Raw genomic sequence first — 23,924 nt, forward strand, 5'->3', positions numbered from 1 at the left:
TGGTTGATTTTCATCAAAGTAGACGTCACGAGACAGATCTAGCAGACGTATTCATTTTAGCGTGCATGCAGTGCATGGGCACGCACCTGTGTATAGCTGTGTTAGTTTCAGTTCCATGCAATATCTTCCGTTACGCCTCGCTGCCTATTGTTTGACGGCGCTACGTCCTTAAATACACATCATATCGCAGACAGGGAAATTGATTGGCGAAAATAAAACGAAATGAAATAGGATGCATAGTGAGGCTCCTCGTCTTCCTTTTCCCTTGTTCATAAGCTAGAATCAGTGTTATACTATACAAACGATATACTATATATACTATATACAACTATAATATGAACTATATACAAACTATAAATATGGCTGTTTCATCGATTCAAAGAGCAGCAAAGGGGCACACGCCTCGTGCGCCTTCCTCACAGCCAGTAGGTCCCGGGAGCTGATAGCCTAGACAGCGAGAGCCGAGAGCATTTTCTCTACAAGACTTATAACAGAATCTTTCCACTGCACTTTGCACTGCTTTTGCAATGTTGCAGGGAGTATGGCAAGGACGTTTGCGCAACAAAAACAAAAACAAACCAACAAAAATTGAGACTTCGTTGAGACTTCGTGTTGTGTCTGTCCCTTCGTGTTCCCTAGTCTCGGGGTTTTACATTATACATTATGCAAAAAATACCTGTTACATGTGCGTAGCTAAACATGAGGATAGGCAACGCAGATAGGCAAACGAACCGAGGTGAACTCCATCTATATAGGGGCAAAGGCAAACACAACACTCCCTCACCGGTGATCAGGAGGGTCCAGGTTCACTCATTGCCTTTTTCGTGAATTACCTGTTCATGATGAGCACGCATGTATTATACCCATTATGCCCATGAGGGGAAAAAAGCCTGAGACTATGGATGATGAGAAAACACACGCGAGCAAGTCACAGCGGTAAAACCCCAATGCCGGCCCGGGACTAAAAATTACGACGGACGAGACGAGGAACAACACCCACCACACACGCACTGAAACGGCACTGAGGTTTTACCGCTTTTAAATATGTACCACCAACCCGCCCCATTTTAACTTTGTTTAACAAGCCACAGGTCTCGTGGTTTTTCGTGGATCTGAACCACTAGCTCGCCTGCTTAGTGGCAGTTATTTAAGTAAATTATACGCCTCGCCATTGTTCTGCAAAACTTTTACTCAATGCGCCTGGAAAGACGTCTCTCTCTGTGTTCGTTTGTTTGTTTGTATCCTGTCATCATCACTTCTTCATTTGTTGTTGCATCGTGTCCCAGGCGGAAACTGTCCTAGGGACAGCTCGAGTATCTTGCGGCTATTGTGCAGGATATCCGCACAATACAGCGGTTGAAAAAGGGCGCAGTACACGTACACGTATACACATCGGCATTGGTGGGAACGATGCACCTGACTGGGAAGTGCTCACCAGCCGAATCCCATCCACAAATGATATGTTCCACGGGAGCGAATACAAACCCATACTTTGCAACATCTAGCGCAGCAAACAAATGGACGAGAGTTGCTGCAACGATATGACTGCAGCCCTCACCAATCACGCAGGTTACCATCACGGATGCCTCTACCACTGGAAGCATTCATTCACCGGCCCCGACTGAATGTCCCATTTTGGAATGCGTTTATTGGTAAAATTGCCTCAAACCTCGCCAAAGCCTGTGGCGTGAGAGAAGATTCGCTGCATATTCTGATAGAATGCGATCGCTCTCGTCGAGCCGATTGGCACTCCGGAGAACCTCGGACAGAATCGACCTTTTGATATTGGGTGATTGGACTGCTCTCCATCAACAAACCGCACGACGTTCACTGGCATCTTTCTTAAGGTTGTAGAGGGCGAGACATCATTTTAACCGCGATATTAGCGATGTGCTTTTTGCATATACTGGAGTAGCTGCAGGTCTCAGGCTATACGTGGGATCTACATCTCCATATTTCCTCCATCTTCATAATCAGATATGGCTATCAGGTCTGTTTATGTGATGGAAGAGGCAGCATAGGTCCCCACCTGACCTTCAGAGAGAAACTTGTCCCAAGTTTGTCCGTAAAGACTACTGAGAAATCTACAGTGAGCCTTCCCCATGTTGCTCAGTTGTCTCGCGACGTAAACGCGCAATTATTATTATTACTTCCCCATGTTGAAAAATGAGTCACTTAGCGCTAAGACAGTCACTTGCCAGCGCCAGAGCGTAGATTCACTCGGTCTTGCCGCTCACTTGTTCCACCTTTTCGTGTGTCTAGAAGGTGTTCGCTATGCAAGAAGGTCAACTTGTCTGCGCATCTCACCAGATTCCCACTCTCCCCTATTGCCCGTGGAGCGATCGTTGTTCACGTCTTTTTTTCTTGGTAGTCATGACAACGGAGCGGTCACGTGGCACGTTTCGTCTCCCATGCTCACAGTTGCAACCGCGAGGGAGAGACGCTTTCCGTCTTTCGGCTCCCGCTTGATCACTGCGAGCAAAAATGGCAGATCTCCATGCTCTCTTTGCTGGCGTAGGAATAGGGGAGCGCGGAGTATCCAGTGGATTTTGTGGACTTCGCGATGCCTTCAGCAGTGCAGCGAAGAAAGTATTTTTGGAAAAACGTGTCACATGGTTCCGAACTTGATGAAAGTGATGTGTTCGTTTGGTTCGTGCAAGAGTTATGCGAGCTAGCTATGTGTTGCATCTTGTGCAAAGAAAGGTGCAGTGACCACATACTGATTTTCCGTAACCATATGTACGATAAATTTGGTTTCCCCACTAAGAATAAAGTGGGATGAGAACACGTGAGCACAGGACGCGTTGTAAACATCATTAAATGTTAGTTAAATACGTGAAGTTGTAGACCCGAATCTTTGCCTCGGCATATTATTGTTATGGCTCTCAGTGCCTTGCTCCAGACTCGGAAAACAGTGTTTATTTTATTTAGTCAATAAAAAGAAGGTGCCTCAATGATTCAATACGAGAAATTTCAGCCCTGTTTACGAACGCTGTGCATTTCTGTCAATTTTTGAAGATCTGCTGAGCCTCCGCAAGTTTCGATGACGCGAAGAGCGGGTGACGTAATCATAAGCCCACAAATTGCAACGATATGTTCTGGAGAGGGCACACACCTCCTAGCAACGACGCCGGCGTCCAGGGGGGATCACGTGGTGGAGAAGTCACGTGATGCTGATCGAAAGAGGGGAAAATGGGAGAGATGTCTTCTCCCTCCTTTGTGTTTTCTCCAAGGTCGAAGCAGTCGGATGATGTGTCACGTGGGGCTCCGCTAACGGAGCGCAAAAACGTGAGCCCTCCGGAAGACGCGAAAGGCAACAGCGTTGCCAGATGAGCCCAGCGCTCCGTCAGAGCCTAACATGACGTCACAGTTCTGAAAAATAAAAAATATTTTTCTCTAGCTTTCCCGTCACGTAGAGCCACAATATTTTGCAGGAATACAAAATGAGACGAGAAGATTCCAGTAATCTAACCTTGGTAGGATTCTGAAGACACGAGATTTTAGTCCGTAGTGGCACGTTAAGTGAGCAGGTGCATAAGAATGTTTTCGCGTTGTATTCTCACACTTGCGTGTCATATATGCGTGTGCTTCGTTCGCTTCTGCAAGCATGAAGAAGCAAATTGAGAAATGTAAACAACACGTGTAAACATGTTACATGTGCATGTAAACAACACGTAGTGAACGTTGAAAAAACACGTGGGTCTCTAAAGTTATTTCTTACCGCTTAGTAACAAGGCAGCAGCTGTCCCCCGAGACTCCGAAAAGCGCGCAAACTTGCACAGGCGAGCAGACGACAAGAGCGGAGACGTAGAGTGAACAACAATTATGAAACGCACAACAGACTCTGCACTCTTAAAGCAAAGCTTCACCACATAGCACGCTGAAGGCCAACCATTGTACACAGTGATACCTCTATCACTCTTGATTCGTGGAAAGCGCGAGGCGTACGCCTTTTTGTGACAATTAACCTTTCCGCATAAGTGTCACAAAAAGGCCTACGCCTCCTGTTTTCAACAAATCAGGGGAGAGGACGATGTCTTTCGGCATGGTGGTTTGGCTAGGAGCATGCAATGTGGTGAAGTTCATTTTTAAGAGTGTGCATGTATAGCTGATAATATTCACTGTTTTGTGTCATTCAACTCTAAACACTAACTAATACACCCGATAAAAGGCGTTTTATTGCATTATTACCAAAAATGTGCCGTGCACCAAGCGTCTGGGGGTCAGAGCAGCGTCGTTGAGTCACGGTGCTGGGAGAGGCCTCACGGGAGGGGCGGTGACGACCGCGACTTAACTTTACGACTAAGGACGATATCTCCTCTACTTGGCGACCCGGACGACGAACACCTCAGCCCGGCGAACAATTTGGCTGTCTACCATCGCTGCTCTACATTTCACTTCGATACCGTCCTGCCGAGCATCCGGAACCCTGGAGGCCTCAAGAGCACCCTGCGCCCGCGCAACGCCGATACGGGACGACAGTCCACTGCGACAACCGATCGAGTTTCACGCTCCCGTACGTGAATCTGTGTGAGGGTTGTCATATAGGAGAAGCGGGAACAGAAGTTTATAAACAGGCTGAGGTTTACAAACTCCCCTCTTATAAGAACCCACACGCATATAGGCGCCAACTGCGTGGTGGATTGGGGACCTGAGCCCCCTCCCCCCACCGGAACCTTCTCAGGTGTGTGTGGGGGGGACGCCCCCCTTCGAGAAATCTACCCAGCTGATAGCCAAGATGAACGTGTATAGGAAAGACAGTGAGGTACCACCAGCAGGCGAGTGCAGTGGCGCTTCAGAATAAATCAGTTCTGTCCGGCATTCACTGAGCTCGGACCCTTTTCTTTAGCTAACTGGTCCACTACAAACGTTTCGAGGGATATCCGAAGAGCATGCGTGTGGACATGAAAACCTTGTATATATATCGACCTCATGACACGGAATCTTAGCCACCCTGCACTCTAAAAACAGAACTTCACCGCATAGCACGCTGTGCGCCAACCATTGCGAATAATATGGTTATCGCTTCTGATTTGAAGAGAGAGGAGGGCGTACGCCTTTTTGTGGCAATTTTCGTATATCCAAATTGTCACAAAAAGGCGTACGCCCCTCTCTCTCCTCGAATCGGAAGTGATAACCCTATCATTCGTGGCAATGGTTGGCGCACAGGGTGCTATGCGGTGAAGTTCTGTTTTTAGAGTGTGCACGCCCTCTGGTGTATGAATTAATCACGTGACCAGTGACGTACAGCGGCACAGCTCAAGCATGTACACTGTCAAAACAGAACTTCACCGCATAGCACGCTCCTAGCCAACCGTCATTCCGAATGATATCATTCTGTGCATTGATTTGTTGAAAATGAGAGGAGGCGCCTATCTGGGACAGATTATCTTGTCCCAGATAGGCGCCTCCCCCCTGTTTTGAACAAATCATGACACAGAATGATATCATTCGGTACGATGGTTGGTCAGGAGCGTGCTATGTGGTGAAGTTCTGTTTTAACAGTGTATAAGCGGCGCGTGAACGGAGAAGAAAAAAAAAGACACAGAGGATCGTGTCTGTCTTTCGCGGCTGGCTTTCTCAGATTGTTTTTGGGAATTCCATGGCGCTGTGACAATACACCGCAGAGCGAAAATATTTTGCATGGTGACTCCTGGTGGACAGCTTCACAGAAGAGGCAGGGTTTCGAGCCATTGCACGAGGATGGCTGCGCGTGACATGTCTTTCATCCTCGTCTACGTTACGTTACAATATCGTAGGTTGAAATCAGTACGGATCAGGCAGTTTGCCAGTGTGAAACTCGAAATCTAACCGGCTCACCTCTCCACACAGTCTGTAATCAAACACCCGCACAGTTGATTGAAAATGCGGCGGCTAATGAATGATTCTCAATAGACGATTTCAGAAATTGCATGGATGGCCCACCAGAGAGCGCCGTGTTGCGAAAGCCCCTAAAGCCCCGCTTCACCTTGGGATTTAGTTTTCATGAGTCAGGGAGAAGAAGAAGAGCGCAAACGGTTTCGGTTTTCTTTCTCCTTCACCTCCCGCAACTTCGAGCAACAGGCAGCGAGCACGAATGTAAACCATTTCCCAAGACGCATTGCGCGATGCGCGTGACTTGGGCGACGGAGGGCCCCCGTGCGGAGCACAAGGGCAATATCTGAAATCGCCTATTGATAGCCGCCCCCGTAGAGGTATAACTGTTTTTCCTTATTGTTGATCACATGTGGTCGCCACCACCAGCCTCTTCTTTTTTCATGCTCACCTAACTTCACTGACCGGGCAGATATAAGTATACGTTATCCACCGTATGCTACGTCTAATGTTCGATCGCCACATTTGATTGCTCATGCATGGAAAACGACAAGCAAACGGTCCCCATGAAAGGTCATCTAATAGGTGGTACGGACCTGGCGCAAAATCGGCAAAACAACAAAGAAAAAAAAAAAGTAACTGCCTCGACGCATTTCGTTTCAAGATGCAATATGCTGCCAACCATGTGATTACAACTCAAGCTAGACGAGACAACAAGTTTCGGCAGCTGTTTCCCTCTTTTTGAAAGAGGAAACGCTTACACTCCGGGAGCAGATTTTTAGCGCATAAAAAAGTAACGAGGCGACATTTAACGTGGCTCGAAACCACGTTTCGTTAGTTAAGCTATTCTTCAGGAGACACTACGCAAAATATTTTCGCTGCGCTGTGCTGTGTCAAGTATACAAACAAACAGAGTCGGAGAAAGCAGCCGCGGTACGATCGCCACGTGTGACGACAGCAAGTCCCTATGCCTTTCTTCTTTGTTTCTTCCTTCATGTACTACTGCGCCTGTCTACGTCGCGGATCACATGACAGACTCTGCAAGGGGGATAGGTGACGTCACGAAGTTTATCCTCCTCCTTTCCCTCGTTCTCCTACACGCGCTTTCCAAGAGCGCGGAAGAAGGGGAGGCGTTCACTGTAGGCCACATTCTTTGGCAGGATTATTTGTTGCAGAACACGCTGCGACCAAAAACAAAAGAAGAAAATCGCGGGAGCCACATGAGTGCTCCTTTGAAGGGTTTGCGTCCCAGGTTATGCAGGATGAATGTGGGCTTCATGTGCGTCTGCATTGAGGTGCGCGCGGTAATGTTGACAGTATCCGTATCCGCGCATGTAGGATTTGCGAACGCACCCGCGCTGTTATTGAGTATAGCCGCACATCCGTGGTTGGGAAAACATTTGCACAACAAAAAAATGTTGCGTTGCAAACGTTTTTACTTTTCAGCGTACACAGTAAATCATTTTATACCTTTATTTGCTCAAAAAAGGTGTATTCTTATAAAAACACACTTTTCTATCTCACAAAGGGTGCAAGAAGAGCATTACTAAAGGTCGACATACACCACGTTTCATCCAATCGTTTTTATTTTTAAACGACCATTATGAGAGTGTTTTACTAGGAATACACTTAACAAAAGGGTGTTTTAGAAAACACCCATCCTTTGAGTGTAAAGGCAACACCAAAACGGTGTGCGCCATGGGACAAGCCATTTACACCAAAAAAGTGTAAAAAAGTTTACTGTGAGGAACATTCGAATATAGACAACAACAACTGAATGGGGAGTTTCATGAATGAACAACATGATGAATGGGGAGTTTCATCGCCAGAGGCGATACTCTACGCCAATGCGGGTGGTGATGTGGGGAATGGAATAATGAGCCCCTTCACAATAAGGTACGAAGTCCGATTGTGTCCAGAAAGGTCAAGAGAGCTTTGAGTGCAGAGCGTTGGTGGGCTGGACTCGGTCAGGGACCAAGCAATTTTGATTGGGAGAAGGGCAAGAGCCCCGCCTCTTACCCGGATTTAAAGTGCGACGCGTGCATAATTGACGTGATTAACGAATAGGGAACTGCTGATTCTTGTTTCTGGTCACGGAGAAATTACTTTCGAAGAGTCAGTGAATTGCACGCGTCATAAAAGATTTAAATTGTTTATATGATTTTCGTAGTGTCTGACGTTTGCCAAGAAACGCGCAGAAAGAGAGTATCACATTCGATGGGTCCGTGGCCGTCCCCGTAGCAGAAGATTAACTCACTGAAACTCTAAAACGATTCGGATATTCACTTTCAAAGGGAGGACTACCGATTCCACGGTCCAGAAATTTATCAACGAAAGTTCTACGCGATACCTTTTGAAAACAATGCGCGCTTCATTAGAGACCTTGGCTCTGTCGCACAGCTCCGGCGTACGACGGCGAAGTGGCTTTTACAGGGCAGCATTGATGCGTCCCTGTCGTTGTTCCTATTGTTTTGAAGCTCGCGCAATGGACTTGGCCATAGGATGGCACAACGGCGGGTCGAAGGAACCAGCTTGCGTGGCTCAGTGGTTAGCGTGCTGGCCATGTCACGTCGAGACTGAGAGGTACCCGGGTTCGAATCCCGGTGCCGGCTGTGCTGTCTGGGGTTGTTCCTGGGTTTTCCTCAGACGCTTTCAGAGATATGTCAGCATAGTTCCCATAGAAGTCGGCCCAGGACGCACATCAGTCGTCAGTCGTGTCGTTGCCCACCTTTGTGAGGACAAAAAAGGCGAGCCCTGTTAAGCCCTATCAGCCCTATCGAAGGTAAAATGCTCGTAGGAAGTCTTATATAATTCCCCTGTCTTATAAATGATCCGTTCAATATCCTGTGAATGTTATACTCGATTGTGAATGTAGTAGAGGTATGATGAAAGAAGGAAATCACTGAAAAGGTTAGCCAGCTGTAGGACTGGAACTCACATATTCTGGATCACCGGTCCAGGGCTCTCATATCAACTGAGCTAAGCAAACACACGCCTCTTACAATCAATCACTCCACTTTCACTCACTCAATCAATCAGAACATGAATTCCCATCATGTATTAGGGGTATATTTATAAATGTTCGCTGATAGTTTATGTACGTCTGTTTATCACGGTTGTGTAAAAATTTGCTGTAACGCCCACCAAAAAAAAAAAAAAATCCTTGCTTCCCCCTGCACAGAAGTCAGAAGTGCGACGCTTCCGACAAGGTTTCGCGTTTCTTACGTAACGGAACAATAAATATTAATCGCTAGGTAATAATAACTTACGTAATAATTAGTTGATAATTAATAAGAATAATTACTAATCTCTAAAGCAATAATCTACAGGGAGTCTAGCTATGTACTCTCGCTCGTGCTGGAGGAATTATACGCAGACGGCGACGAGGAAACACATCGTCTGCATCGGAAATTATTCAGAGGTAGTAGAGACCGCGCCTTTTGCTCCTATTCGAGGAAACGCTCCGGGTGTGAAATAGTGTCTCAATTATTGCTCGTTGTGCCACGCTCGTTTAATAACTGATGTCCCTTACCTTGGCCTGCGCGAATATTCGAATACCGAAGCCAATAGTCGTGTATGCCATTCGATTTTCGAATCGAACCGATTCCAAGCCGTCCCCCATCGCGCTTGATTCTTGTTTTTGAGCGTAAGATGTTTTGTATATTATTCGCTAAATGACGGACCAATTACTTGCGTCTCAAAGTGCGCCTGCGTGGGGCGGGGGCATTCGGCGGCGTAGAAGATTTCCTCAATATTTCCCTCCCCTTATCCCCCTTTCCTTTGTGTGATTGCCTCTGCTATTCTCTGACCGTGTCCGAAAGTGTTCCTACTACGTCCATTCTTCTCTCTTCTCAGCCGTTGCTGATGGGCGCAAACTTGCCTCGAACTCATCTGCTTGTACCGTTGAAAGAGACGACCGCCAGACGGACGCCAATGCATACGATGTGCTTCCCTTCCCTTCCCTTTTCTGCGCAGGCACCGCTGTTTTACAAAACCGAGCACAGCTAATGCTCGCGTCTCTCAGCTGCGTGGACGCTGACGATTCTACAAAAAAAAAAAAAAAAAAAAGCTTCTACGCGAAGAGTTTCGCATCGACTACGACGTTGGGATGCTGGCAAAGCCCGGCGCCCAAAACGCGTTGAGGCGGGAGGACGTGTCTTCCTTACATGTCATTTGTTAAAAAAAGAAATGATGATGATGATGATGATGATGATAACGGTATAGAAGCGCACGTATCTAACGCGCATATTGTAGCGAGCAAACTGTGTCACAAAATGCATGGCATTCACATGATGAGGATATACTGAATCCATCTACAGAGCAGTATTTATCATTGGTGATGATGAAGTAGAAGCGGTTTACAATGCTCAGTCTCACCGCGCGCAAAATACTTCCTTTGAATTCGCAGTCAGTTGAATTTTATAGCCATGCCGTGGCGTCACTTTGAGTTTCTCCTTTTCCAAACAATCAAGAAACAGACTCCAGTCAAAACTTTGTGATTATCGTACCTTCAAGAAAACCCTTCTTCTCTGTCGAACACCCTCGTCATGTCTGCACCAAGATGCGGTAGCTCGTGCTTATACGTCGTCGTGACACCGTGAACGTGCCACTGGTTTTCCTCCTTTGTCTCAAAGGCTACGACGCTGTACTAGACCAAGTGTCTGTGTTTAGTTTTCTTCTCGCTTTCTTTCCTTTTTTTTTTTTTTGTATATACGTTGCCTCCTTTCTACAAACTTCACGTCACGTCAGTTCACGGTTGGGTTCTATGAAGGCGCCGATCACCAAGTGCGTGGGACGTGGAGGTCCCGCACCGCGGCGATCGTCTTGTTTCGTCTATGCCAACTCACTTAATTCGCGCAAATCATCATTTCTTTTTTCTTCTACAACGCCATCGGATCCACAGCGTAGACGACACACACGAAAGCATCCTCTATGGACGGATATGTTAGTCGAGTGCTGCGTTCGAGTCCTATTAAGGTGCCGTGCGTGAAGCCTTCATTGAGCGCGAAACAGAACACGCAGCTGTGCGCAATGCCAATCATTAGTATGCTGTCGTCGATCATTTGCGCGGAGCAATAGCCCGGAAACGCAGACCGTGACGTCACGGTGCCACAGCAGAGAGAGAGAGAGAGAGGGGGGCTCTATCCGTTAGTTTCGACAACGAGGAGCTCGGTAATACATTTTCTTTTGATGCGTATCAAGGCTTTTCTTCGTTCGTAGGACTTCGATCTTTGTTGTTAAGGGGCTCATTATTTCATTCCTTCCATCACCACCAGCAATCGGTATCGCCCCTGGCGATGAAACTCCCCATTCATCATCTCACAATAAAGCTGTTGTTTCTTCGTTCGTGACTACCTACTTTGCCGCATATTAGCATAGTTCGCATGCCCAGCAATTCGGGACAAAACGTAAAGCAGGCTTCACCTGATACTGCTACCATAGAAGCCATGTATTAGGAATAGAAAATCGCGTGCAGCACGCTCCGTTGTTGCCGCTTTGCATTCGTTCTCTAGTGGGACGTTGCCTGTGTCATAGCGAAACATTTAGTGCAAGTTTCGTTAACGAATATTGGGTTCTTCGAGGTTCCATTTTGGTTCCAAATTTCCGACCTGTAAAGAAGGCTTCACGAGATACACTGAAGCTTTGGTTGAGGTCCTCAACCAGGTGAGTTAACGCAAATACACCACGCATTTTGCAAGAAACGCGTGAGTTGAATGCTCTGTACGGCATCTCAACACCCTACAAGACAGGTAAGTTCACAGAATTTGTTGCACATGCAAAAATAAAACAAATCCCTCGCTGTCACGAGACTCTTGCTTCGATGCACGAAGCTTGTGAGGGGATCTGAGGCCAGTGGCGTGCTGGGCAAGGAATATCGTTATATAAGCGATGGTAAACTAGCACAGAGGCCGATATCAGAGCACTCAGTTGACTCCTTTCGCCTCGTAAAGCAGGCAACATCTACCTATCGCCGAGGGATGCGCGCATTGAAAATCGAAGGGCGCGTGTTGTGCGTTGTTGTTCTTATGGCAATGCCTTTAAATGCTGGTTTGTGAGTGAATATTGTCAGGTTCCTTTGAGGTTCCCAACTTTTCCGCTCGGTTTGTTTGGGAGCCCCATTTGAGGAGGGGGGGGGGGGGGGGGTCCTCTGCACACTTCCGCATAAACTTCGCGTGGTCCAAATGCCGCTTGCATGAATTGGAAATATGGAACTGGTCCAGCTCCTCCTATAACCCGAAGTCCTGAATAGGCTGTAAAAAGGACAACAAAAATCAGGTGATATTTAAAGGGTGTTGGTAACATCCCAGCAACGAACATCTGTTTCCAAAGTCCCGAACGTACAGAATCATCCTCGCCTAGCTCCTTTAATCTTCTTTATGCCATCTCTCTTCAAACAGCCATCATTGCGTGTGGTTGACTTCGGTTGGGCTACTCTGATACGCGCGTTTCGGATCGTTTTTTCCTCTGTTTGGTTTGGAGTAGGGCCCTGCACTCAACGCAGGGAAACATCCCACATCATCATCATCCACTCATCTATGTTGTTGTTGTTGGTTGGTAACAGGTATTACCCAACATTTATTTATGTATAATTTGTCATCCATTGTCCATCCGCCCGTCTCATCCCTACAAGCCTGACATCATGCTGCTGCACAAAAAAGAAACAAAGAAAGAAGGAAAGCTTTGCAGACATAGTATGTGCGCAATTGGTAGAAGCGGAAGACCAGCTGTCCAGCACCGGACCAGACTCCGTAAAAGTCAAGCACAACTCCATTTGTTGTTGGGTATATGGTCAGTGTACTGCAGCGCACATTTCAAGCAATTTTGGTTGAAACATTTATTTGCATAAAGGTGACATCAGGCGCTTTTACAGCACCCTGCTGTGTGTGATCAAGAAGCTCCAAGTGCGTATACAACGTGTTGTGATAGATGTGAAAGATGTCATCTTTAGTTCACCAGTAAAATATCAATGAGAAAACATACAACGCCCTCGTACAGTTATCACATTATCGCTACTTCAGAGACACGTAAAAGAGGGAAGCAACGCTTCTTCTGACACTTCCAAATCACACAATACATTCTTTTTTATCTTCAGATTTATCTAACCACAAGCAATGTAAGCTACGTGAGCACCTGCTGTACAACGCCTGCGGTCTGTGCCTCAGCATCGTGATAATAGCATGTAAAGGTTTATTTTAAGCTCTCTACGAAGAGCGGCCGGAACATCAGAGACACATATTACATGATAAGCCAATCGCACTGCTTCTTTGAAACGGGTGACATCACATTGCTAAGCTTGGATTTGATAACTTCCTTTATCATATCGTTTTTGTAGAATTCTTCCGATGTACTAATACACACGATAATGCAGAGTTTCAGTGCATCGTATATGCTATCGCCTTTGCGTACGTGAGCGATAGCGTGGTAGTCCTGCGCAATGCGCGAAGCTCTCTTTATGTTTTTGCGCGCGCGCAGAGCGCAGAACCAACAACGCTTTAATCCATCGTACGCTATCTCCTTTGCGTTCGTAAAAGGTCTTTTACGTGCGCAACGTATGCACTAAAGCTCACTACTAGAGAGTTTTAGTGCATAAGTGCAAGTAGTGCATAAAACATAAAGAGAGCTACAGAAGATACGCAGTCAGAGACAAGGGACGACAGACACGCAACAACTGCTTACTAATAACTGAATTAATCTAATGCAACAGAACACAAGGGGAAGTGACAGGAAAAAAACTGACTTGTTAGTCAATATATTCCTGTTCGGTGGTCTAACAGCGCGAGTCGCACAGGTAGCTAATCTCTTGTGGCGATAAGTCAATTGACAGTAAGATAATGACTAACAAGCCAGTTTTTCCTGTCACTTCCCCTTGTGTTTTCCTTATTTTCTGTTGCATTTAATTCTATCAGTTGTTGGCTAGCAACTGTTGCGTGAAGTCTGCCAACCCTTGTCTCTGTCTATCTTATGTATCGAATATGTACCGACTACTCCATGAACGCGTTCATAAAGAGAGCTTCGCACAGTGCACAAAACGATCATGCTATCACTTACGTACGCAAAGGCAATCGCGTGCTTTGCACTAAAGCTCGCTGTTTGAAACTCCGGTAAATAGGTAACGATTGAATGAATGATAGCAAAAAGTTAAGCAGCAAAATGAAAAAAAAAAAAAAAAAGAGAGAGAGCATAAAGTGATTTTTTTTTTACAGCCGGAGTGTTACAAACAGCTTCAGAAGTATACAGGCTGTCCCAGAAAACGTGTCATTGGATTATAATAAAAGAAAAACTACGCCACCTAGAATCATGCGGTCCATGGCATTTGTTCTTACTAGGTTTTTGCCACCTCCTGATGTGAATGTCATGTATCGTAAGTTTAATTATGTAAATATTTGCGAATTGAACTCTGAAATTTGCCAAGTAAAGGTCGCTTTTTTACCCCACCAATATGAAGAGCGTGTCAAATTCACTCAAACTGATGATAATTTACATTGATATTCACGAGCTATCCCATCGGAAAAAATAGCCGAATATCATGCTTTCCGGAGCACCGGACCATAACGCGTGATGACTTTTTGAACGCAATCACGGCGCCTCGCTCGTGGGTGTCATGCTGACTGGAAGGTGGTGGGTTCGAATCCTCCCACCGGCTGTGCTGTCTCAGGTTTTCTGAGGTTTGAGGTTTTCCCTGGGTTGTCCGAAGACTTTCCAGACGAATGTCGGCACAGTTCCCCCTGAAGTCGGCCCAGGACGCATACTAACCCCCATGTCCCTCACTCCTTCCTGCTGTCCTCTCTCCATCTGTCCTCATCTATGCGCCGCTCATAGCCACAGGTGCATCGCGACGCTAACACGAAAGTAAAAAAAAAAAAGAAAAAAGAACGCAATCCCACTCTCAGTCCGACGGAAGGAGGTTCCAAACCCAGCCCACAGAGTGATAGTAGAAAATGTGATAGTTCCTGAAATTGGGAGAGGGAGAGGAGCATGATCCCAGCGGAAGCCGGACGCGATAAGCCATGCCTGTGTTATCTCTTTCTGTGATGCGGGTTTGAGCTGCACTCTTAAAAATGAACTTCACCGCACAGCACGCTCCCAACCTCCCAATCACCTTAAATGATAAGGTTATCTACCCTGATTTGTTGAAAACGGGAGGCGTACGCCTTTTCTGTGATAATTATGAACAGCATAAGTGTCACAAAAAAGGCGTACGCCTACCGTTTTCAACAAATCAGCGCAGGTAACGATATCATTAGAGGTGATGGTTGGCTAGGAGCGTGCTATGCGGTGAAGTTCATTTTTAAGAGTGTGGGTTACCAACCTCCTTTCGTCGGACTGCGAACGATTGCGCTGAAAAATTCGTAGCGCGCTATCCTCTCTGAGCTCAGTAGAGCATGATGTACGGCTATTTTTTCTGATCAGATAGCTCTTGAATATCCCTATCAATTACCATGAATCTGAGAAAATTACACACGCACCTCACACTTGTGGTGTAAAAAAGTGACCGTTACTTGGCAAATTTCCGAATTCACTTCGTAAAAACTTACATAATGAAACTTACGTTACACAACATTCACATCAGGAGGTGACAAAAACCTAGTTCGAACAAATGCCGTTGGTCGCATGATTCTAGGTGGTGTAATTTTTTAAGTTACAATTCAATTACACGTTTTCTGTGAAACCCTGTATGTCTTCCGCATCACACCAACAGCAATTTACCTGCCGAAGCGTGATGTAGAGTGCACTTATGACTGTTCGTTTTTATTTCTTTTTTACGTGCGGGTCATCTGGAGCACCACACTATTGAGGCGCCTCAGTCTACAATTTGGATTGATTTGGTAGGAAAAACACTGAAATTTCCATTGCGCAGGCAATGGATATTTCAGTGCGACTCCAAGGCCGGCCTTGAAGCTATATCTCATCGTTCTTGGAAAAAGGCCGTACGGCGTCAATAGTACGAGACATCCTCTTAGCGTATCGTAAGTGCACAGACATCGGTCACGACGTCATTCTTCAGTGGATACCTGGCCATATTGGCATAAGTGGTAACAAGAAGGCGGACGAAATGACGAATATCGCACGTTTTCTAAGCAGGACATCAAATCTATCCTAAAATCTATGACTGATGACATCCGCAGGACAAAATGGCACCAAGCCGACAGTGGTCCGTCACTGCTGCGCACGCTAGACCCGGAGCTGAATTTTACCATACCTTCAAGAACGCCCAGACACATTGAAGCTCTCCTGCATCGTCTAGGCCTGAATGTGCCCTATGGTCGCCAGTTTTTTCATAAAGTCGGCAAGGTGGACTCGCCCAACTGTTTACTGTGCGGGGCAGTGGAAAACACTGAACATATCATCGTTGAAAGATGAAAGTCACTGAAAAGGTTAGCCAGCTGTAGGGACCGAACCCACATCTTCTGGATTGCCGGTCCAGGGCTCTACCAATTGAGCTAAGCTAACACGCCTCTCCAGCGACTTTCGGGGTGCGTCATCTGAAGGGACGATCGTGTATTTTCCAAAACATGCTGCACAAAGAGGCATCTTGAGGCGGAGCCTTGGCCATCTCGACAACAGGGACGTCAGCATAGAGAACGTCTTAGGCGTATGGCAACAGGGACGCGGCCTTCAATGCTCTTGTCAATTTCATTGTGAAAACTGGACTAGAAACCCTATACTAGACGGTGCGTGGACATTACTATGATCCTTGAAGTGAACGGGGCGCTCCTTCCTGCGTGGTCGCGGTCGTGACGCTCGCCGCGGTGAACTGTTGCGGGTGCGCTCGCACCTTCTGTGGTGCGATCGTACGGTTTCTTTTCTTTCTGGGGGGGGGGGGGGGGGTGCAAACTTCCTGTTGTTATGTAAACAACCAACAACACTGAAATTTCAGTACGCAAAGGAAGCTAAGACAGAAAATCACAAAAAGATTAAACAAGAAATATAGCTGGGGCTGCGTTGTTGCGATGTACGTTGAGGAACAGCCCTTGGGCTGTTGCTCAACGTACATCTGTGTGCACTTCAGCGTGCGTCATGGAGTTCACGGAAATAGGGTTGCGTCAACCTGAAGAGAGAAAAAAAAAAAAAACGATATTGTGCGATTCGGGGGCATCAGAGACATCGTTGCTTCCCTCTTACGTGTCTCTGAAGTACCGATAAGCGATAACCGTACGAGGACATTGTTTGTTTTCTCATCGACATTGTACTGGACACGGTTCCATCTCAACACGTGGTATAGACTCTTCAAGCTTCTTCATCGCATACAGGAGGGCGCAGTAAAAGCGTCTCGATGTCACCTTTATGTGATGAGATGTTCAAACGAAAATTGTTGGAAGTGTGCGCTGCACTACGGTGACCCTATATACCCAACAAATTGAGTTGTGCTTGACTTTTACGGATTCAACTCTGCTGCTGGACAGTTGGTCCTCCGCTTGATGTACTGCTTGGGAGAAAAGTTTACGCAACACCATGGTGTCGTACTTCTCAATTCGAGCGACAGCTGTGCATCAAACAGGAGCGGACACACACACACTGACATGGATAGAATATAGCCGGTCACTCGTTTCTTATTCGATCTCTTCCTGATAGTTAACAGAAGGCCGCTTCGACGAAGAAATACGTCGGCGCCGTGTTCCGTAAACGGTTAACAAAAGCTGCACCAATTGCTCGTGTACTATGTCTGAAATGCTTCCTTTCTTTTCTTTTGCGTGCAGAGCAGCAGGGTGTCCGGCTTGACAAAGTGAGACGTGATGATGGACATTGGATGACGAAGGACACATAAACGATTGTTTCATTTTTTTTTGTGTGTGTGTGTGTTAATTCCGTGTTAGCGCCGCGAAGCAACTGTGGCTATGAGCGGAGTACAGACATGGCAGATGGAGAGAGGACAGCAGGAAGTAGCCGGGGGTTTGTTCAGCTTCAGACCTGAGTCAGCTTCAGAGGGAACTGTGCCGACATTCGTATGGAAAGTCTGTCGGAAAACCCAGGGAGAACCTTAGACATTACAGCCGGTAACGGGATTCGAACCCGCGGAAATCCCAGGCACAATGTCACGGTAGTTGGCACATCAATAAATATCGGTTAATACACGTTACCAACCAAAGAGAGGAAAAACGACCCGAAACGCGCGTATAGCCAAGTAGCGCAAACAAAAAGTCATCCATACGCAAATATGGCTGCGTAAATCAGTTGTTTCAAGGACGAATCATAAAGGACAAAGGTGGCGAGGCCGGCTCTGTAGTTTGGGGACTTTGGAAACAGATGTTCGTAACTGGGATGTTACCATTACCGTTTGAATATCGAGCATTATTTGTGCATTAGCATTATTAGCGGTATTTGGAGCACGCGAAGTTGATGCGTAAGTGTGCAGAGGAACCAGCCACGTTGGGGCTCCCAAGTGGAGCTCCCTCAACCAGCCCTGCTGAAAAGTTTGGAACCTCGAAGGAACCTGACAATATTCACCCATAAATCTACGTTTAAAAGCATCGCCATAAGAAAAACAACAAACTACACGCGCTCTTCGATTTTCAATGCGGGCATACCGCGGCGGTAGGTAGATGATGCCTACTTTACGAGGCGAAAGGAATCAACTTAGTGCTCTAATATCGGCCTGTGTGATAGTTTACGATCGCTCATATCACGATATTCCTTGCCTGCGCGCCACTGACCTCAGACCTCATCCCAAGCTCCGTGCATCGAAGCAAGAGTCTCGTGACAGCGAGGGATTTGTTTTATTTTTGCGTGCGCGACAAATTCTGCGAACTTATCTGTCTTGTAGGGTGTTTGAGATGCCGAACAGAGCATTCAACTCACGCGTTTCTTGCAAAATGCGTGGTGTATTTGCGTTAACTCACCTGGTTGAGGGCCTCAACCAAAGCTTCAGTGTATCTCGTGAAGCCTCCTTTACAGGTCATAAATTTGGAACCAAAATGGAACCCCGAAGACCCCAATATTCGTCAATGAAACTTGCACCATATGTTTCGCTATGACACAGGCAACGTCCCACTAGAAAACGAATGCAAAGCGGCAACAACGGAGCGTGCTCCACGCGATTTTCTATTCCTAATACATGGCTTCTATGGTAGCAGTATCAGGTGAAGCCTGCTTTACGTTTTGTCCCGAATTGCTGGGCATGGGTAAGAGAAGTAATTGTTTTTTTTTTTTTTTTAATGCTTGCACCTACTGTCCTTAACGCTGACAAATTACTTGCACGAACATTTGCTCGTGGCCCTTGCGCTTAGTTGCTGTATACGGTCCTGTAGAAAAAGTTTAGTATTGGGCATTCCCACCATCACGATCAGGGTGCCTATCGCCCGCCACTCCGATCATCATCGTCATAGCTCATATTAGACCCCCTAGCTATGGGATAGCGTTCCACTCTTAGAGTCGAAGACCTTCCCGCTTCACCATCAAAATGTTCCCCAAGAACACAATGATATCCTCAGGTCATCCCAAGGACGTTCCATTGGGACAGGAATAACATCCCTCGGACATCCCCGTATGGTCCTCAGTTTGTCAGAAAAGTGTTAAAATGCAACGCCTCGGGCCATCCCCAGAATCTCCTCAGGAAGTGTCCCAAAAACACCACCAGTCAGGTTTTAGGAGCAAAAGAGGATATCTTATAGTGATGATTTATTTATTATTTATTTATTTTGAGAAAGGTGGCCCATTTTGAGTACAAGGTCGTTTTTCTCATTCCGGCACTTGTTCAACCTTAGTCACCAGCTTTTTGTTTGCTCCTTTTTACTTGTTTAGCGTATTTCTCATAACGGACAAAGAGCGCGGCGGTTTAAAAAGCAAACAGAAAGAAATATCAAAGATTGTGAAAAAGTAGTTCCAGGAGCATTATGTCCGAGAAACCCACTTCCAAAGGTACTGCACTTTCCCTCCGAACAGAAACAGACACTGTTTATTGCTTGTTACGCGTACTCCCATAAATTCGAGAGCCTTAGTCGCTTCAGAATTAAAAACGAAGGGTGGGCTCCTCAGTTTAATTCGATTATGCAAACAAATAATACAACAAACGAGGAATTGCTCAGAGTATTAAGTCCCCATCGATGCAAATCCTGTGTTTCTTACTCAATTTGGTTTGAGACATTCGGTAGGACCTTGGGAGGTCAATGACAGTGCAACAGAATCGCGCATTTCTGTCTTTTTCGCGGTAAATGCTCCATGTGTCATAGACAGTCACCTTTTTTTGGGAAGAGGGGGAATTCATTGGCAGAAAAATCTGACACAGTACCACACTTTGTTTATGACAAATGCCATTCAGCCCGAGGGATCGACCCAAAAACAAAACAAATGTATCACTCAATATTTGGGGAATCTTGGCAGGTGAACTGTACAAAATAATATTTCTCATCCCGTCAGTTACCCACAGGGACACGCACAGGACGTACTTGGATGACTCTTCGCGGACAGTCCGCGAGTATCGTCCTCAGGACGCTCTGCGGATTCATATCGAAGGACGAGGACACGATGACACTTTGGGGACATCCTCAGGACCGCGTGTGTTCTTTGGGTTGTTGTTGTTGTTGGATATAGTAGCCAAGTGAAATCTGTGTAGCTCGAGCGATATTGTCGCTCTTGGAAATGCGAAAGAAATCTGACAATCGCATGTACTATCTGGCAATGATTGATTATCTTCGCCAATAGTCGTCGTATCATGATGCGCACACGGCGACGACTTCGTTTTTTTTTTAACGATGTGACTAAAAGTTAGGACTTGAATACCGCCTTTAAAGGAGTACAGAGGGCCATCCAAAAAAAATTCAGATTAAGACATCTGATGAAAGTGTGTGTGTCATTATACCGAATAGCGCGAAAGGTTTTGATGTGTGCAATTTGTTTCCCAGAAAAAAACTCACATAAACATAGCTCCGCGCCTTCACCCTTAACTCGCCACTCCAGCTATAACGAGGATGAGGAGGTATGATGCCACGTCACCGATGACGGCATAAGGAGACTCGTTCTGGTTTGCCGGTCAGTGGGGGTCAGCGCCTTGTCCCTTTGCCGCCGTAAACCTGTTTTGCCAGTTTTCCCGGAGAATTGGGGAGAGAAGGAGCGGCCGAAGCATTACCGAGCAAGGAGAAAGGCTTTATCAGAACCCCGAACACCCGAGTAGCAGACGACAGCGGAGTAACAGACATTTCTCTAGGCCAATCAGCGAGCGTTCTCCTTATAGCGTCAGCGCGCGGTTCCAGGCAGATCACAGGCTGGTACTGCTCTTCACCACCGTTGCGCACGGTCGCTTTTTGCGGCGTATTTCAGATTCAATTTCTGCGATAATTATGACTCCGTGGTGTAAATTACTTCGCATGGTGCATCTTACTAGTCTACTTAACAGTTTTATAGGAAGAAAACTGGGTGTTAAAAATGACTTCTGTGCTACTTTAAGTACCAAATGGACCTTAAAGAGACACTACCTCCTCGCGGAATGAGAGATGGTGTTACTTTGACACGAACAGAACATCTTTCGCATCGTTCGTGATACAGGGTGTTTCACCTAAAGCAGTGATGGAAGTGGTGGTGGTGGTGCTGGTGGAAGGGCTTGCCGTTGTTGGCCTCACAGAGGTGGGCAACGTCACGACTGACGCCCTGGGGGAATGTACGTCCTGGGATGGAAGTACTGTGCCATTTGCGCCAAAGTGCGCAAATCACGGGGTGCTGCGCCATCTTGCTACTTAGAGGGTGTTTTGCTGCATTTGTGCCAAAGCGCGCAGTTGGCGACTACAGTCCACGGAGATCGCACGAGTCACGAGAAAACGAAACTCGTAGTAAACGAGCGCGCGCCAGCGTTTGACCAAGTTTAAATGTGAGAGGGAGCTGTCGCAGCGACTTACCGTATTTTCCGGTGTATAACGCGCACCCCTAAAAACGGGCCGAATCTGAAAAAGGTTCGATGTAACACGCACAGCAATGTTACCACAAGCTTCTGTACTCCTACCAGTATGCACAATAAACCAAGGCGGTGTATCATATATGCATGTTACCGACGAACTTTGGCAACAACACGCCATGCTACAAAAGAAGGCCATCCTTTTATTCAGGTCAGGCGCACTGCCAGAATAGACGACAATGACCCACGAACATTGTTCCGCTTATTCATCGAGAGCAAACGCGAAGTTCAGGGACGTGAAAAGCCCGATTCAAGAACAAATGCGGCCAGTGGGTTCTCAAAACTGAGAAACATATTTTGTATTCTTCTTTGTGGGTGTGTCCAGTTCAACCAGATCTCTCACCTGTTTTGTCAACAACTGCTTTCAACTTCCTGACACTATGACAGTCGATATCTTACACTTTACTTACCTGCACTCCCAAATTTTATTCCATTGTCGAGCCAAAAAGTCATTTTAAGGCAACGCTCTATAATGTCCGCAGCAATGACATTTTATTTCCGTCGTCATAAATTCGCCGGCTGAAAAACGTGAGCATCACTGCGACATACCTTCCAGTCAACGACACCGTACCGTCAATGCTCTCCGTGCGGGAGGCCGAAAAAAAACAAGAACGCACGCAACTTCCGGTTACTTCCTGATTGTCTGAGCATGTGCGGATGCCGCTAAAAATCGTGCACTGCGCGATCGCCAAAAAGCGGCAATCGTAGGTGGCTTTTCCCGCACAGCGGCAAGAGTTTACCGCGCTGCGTTTGCGTTTCCGCGCAGATTCTCCGCATGTGGTACACCGGAAAATACGGTACTAGCTTGCAAATCAGTCGAAGCCGATGTCAGCTAGGCCTAGCCTAGCCAAGCACTCTCGGGTCGCACATGTGCACCGTTAAGCTGACGCTCCAACGATCGTGCTGTTCGTTTTGTGTTACCTTTTGTGTTTTCTAGCTTGCTAGCTTGCCTTTTGCTTTTATGTTCATCGCTATGCAAGGTGAGAGTTCGCTTGTTTTTGAGCCGCTCGTTCCGTGCAAGCTGTCGCAGATGTCACTGCAGCTAGAAGTTTACGCAAGTATTTATTATGTGCATCCATCTCGCCTCTCCCTTCTACAGGCGAAACAATGATACGACAAGAGCAAGTGGCTTCGTCGTTTAATCCCATTTTGTGGACTGCATGCTCATACATAGCGCGACCATTTAATCCGAACGGACGACTCCGGTTTCGCCTACTGAAGCGTAGAGTGGTGAAGAAAGGCGGCGGGGGAGGGGGGGGGGGACTAAGCAACGTACAACATGGGTGTAGTGTTCGGTTTAAATAAGAACGAATTTTCCGGCTACTCAGTTCTTTCATCAAAAACGGCGATTGGACGTACAATTGACTATTCGGTATATACACATATAGTACATAACATAACATATAGTCTCCTTATATAGGCGGGAATGTGCAGAGCTGACCCTTTTCATGCCCACTATAACAGTAGATTTATCTCGTTTTATCCTCCCTGGGGATGGCATACTTGACGAAGTTGGTACAAAATTTTGTTTGTATTGCTTACGTTCCATGAAAGAAGTGCGCGTCCTCTTACGTTCTACGAGTGCCATAATGATGCGTGTTTCGCTGCGTAAAACTTTGCGTGTCTGCGTAAAATCTCACGTACGGAACCCGTTTTCCGTGCGTGTGACAAAGCGTCAAGAGGGTCCTGAATTTCAAGGAGCGTGCAGCTGTCGCGGACGCCCATACAGTTGCCAATTCTTGGACGTAGTCCCACACATCAGCGCTGGGCCCTTCGATCGCTTATGGCTTTTCTAACAGCCACAGGCCTAGCGGACCAACTCTAAGCCGTTGCCCCGATGCTTTCGCGGGCATGTCAGGATAACTCATCAAATCATATGCACCGGCGTCTCGCAGCCTAAGCGGGGAAACAACTGATGGCAACATTAGCGAGTCATAAAGTTCACGATAACGCCTTCGAAAACATAACAAGATCGCCTTATTCGTTTGAAGTGGCTAACACCATGCACTCATCATTGATTTGACAGCAGCATTTATCGTATCGTTTTCTAAGTCCGATTCCGATCTACCAAAACGGTGAAAAAAACACGATATCTCAGAAAAGATTAAACACCGAGAATATACGGCGAATTCGTCCCATCCCGCTATATAGGCGTATATGCGGCGAATATTCGTGCAGAAATGATGATGATGATGGATAGAAGAAAAAAATGGGGAGGTGAGACACG

General features: G+C 46.6%; 1 protein-coding gene across 1 annotated transcript in view; it reads left to right on the forward strand.

Moving 5' to 3' along the window:
- LOC135396407 (beta-1,3-galactosyltransferase 5-like) overlaps positions 1–23,924 on the forward strand; it is a 74,640-nt gene that overhangs the window by 30,270 nt on the left and 20,446 nt on the right. The gene's annotated exons all lie outside the window — the stretch shown is intronic.

This window comes from Ornithodoros turicata, chromosome 6 (assembly GCF_037126465.1).
Source record: "Ornithodoros turicata isolate Travis chromosome 6, ASM3712646v1, whole genome shotgun sequence".
Taxonomy (NCBI): Eukaryota; Metazoa; Arthropoda; class Arachnida; order Ixodida; family Argasidae; genus Ornithodoros; species Ornithodoros turicata.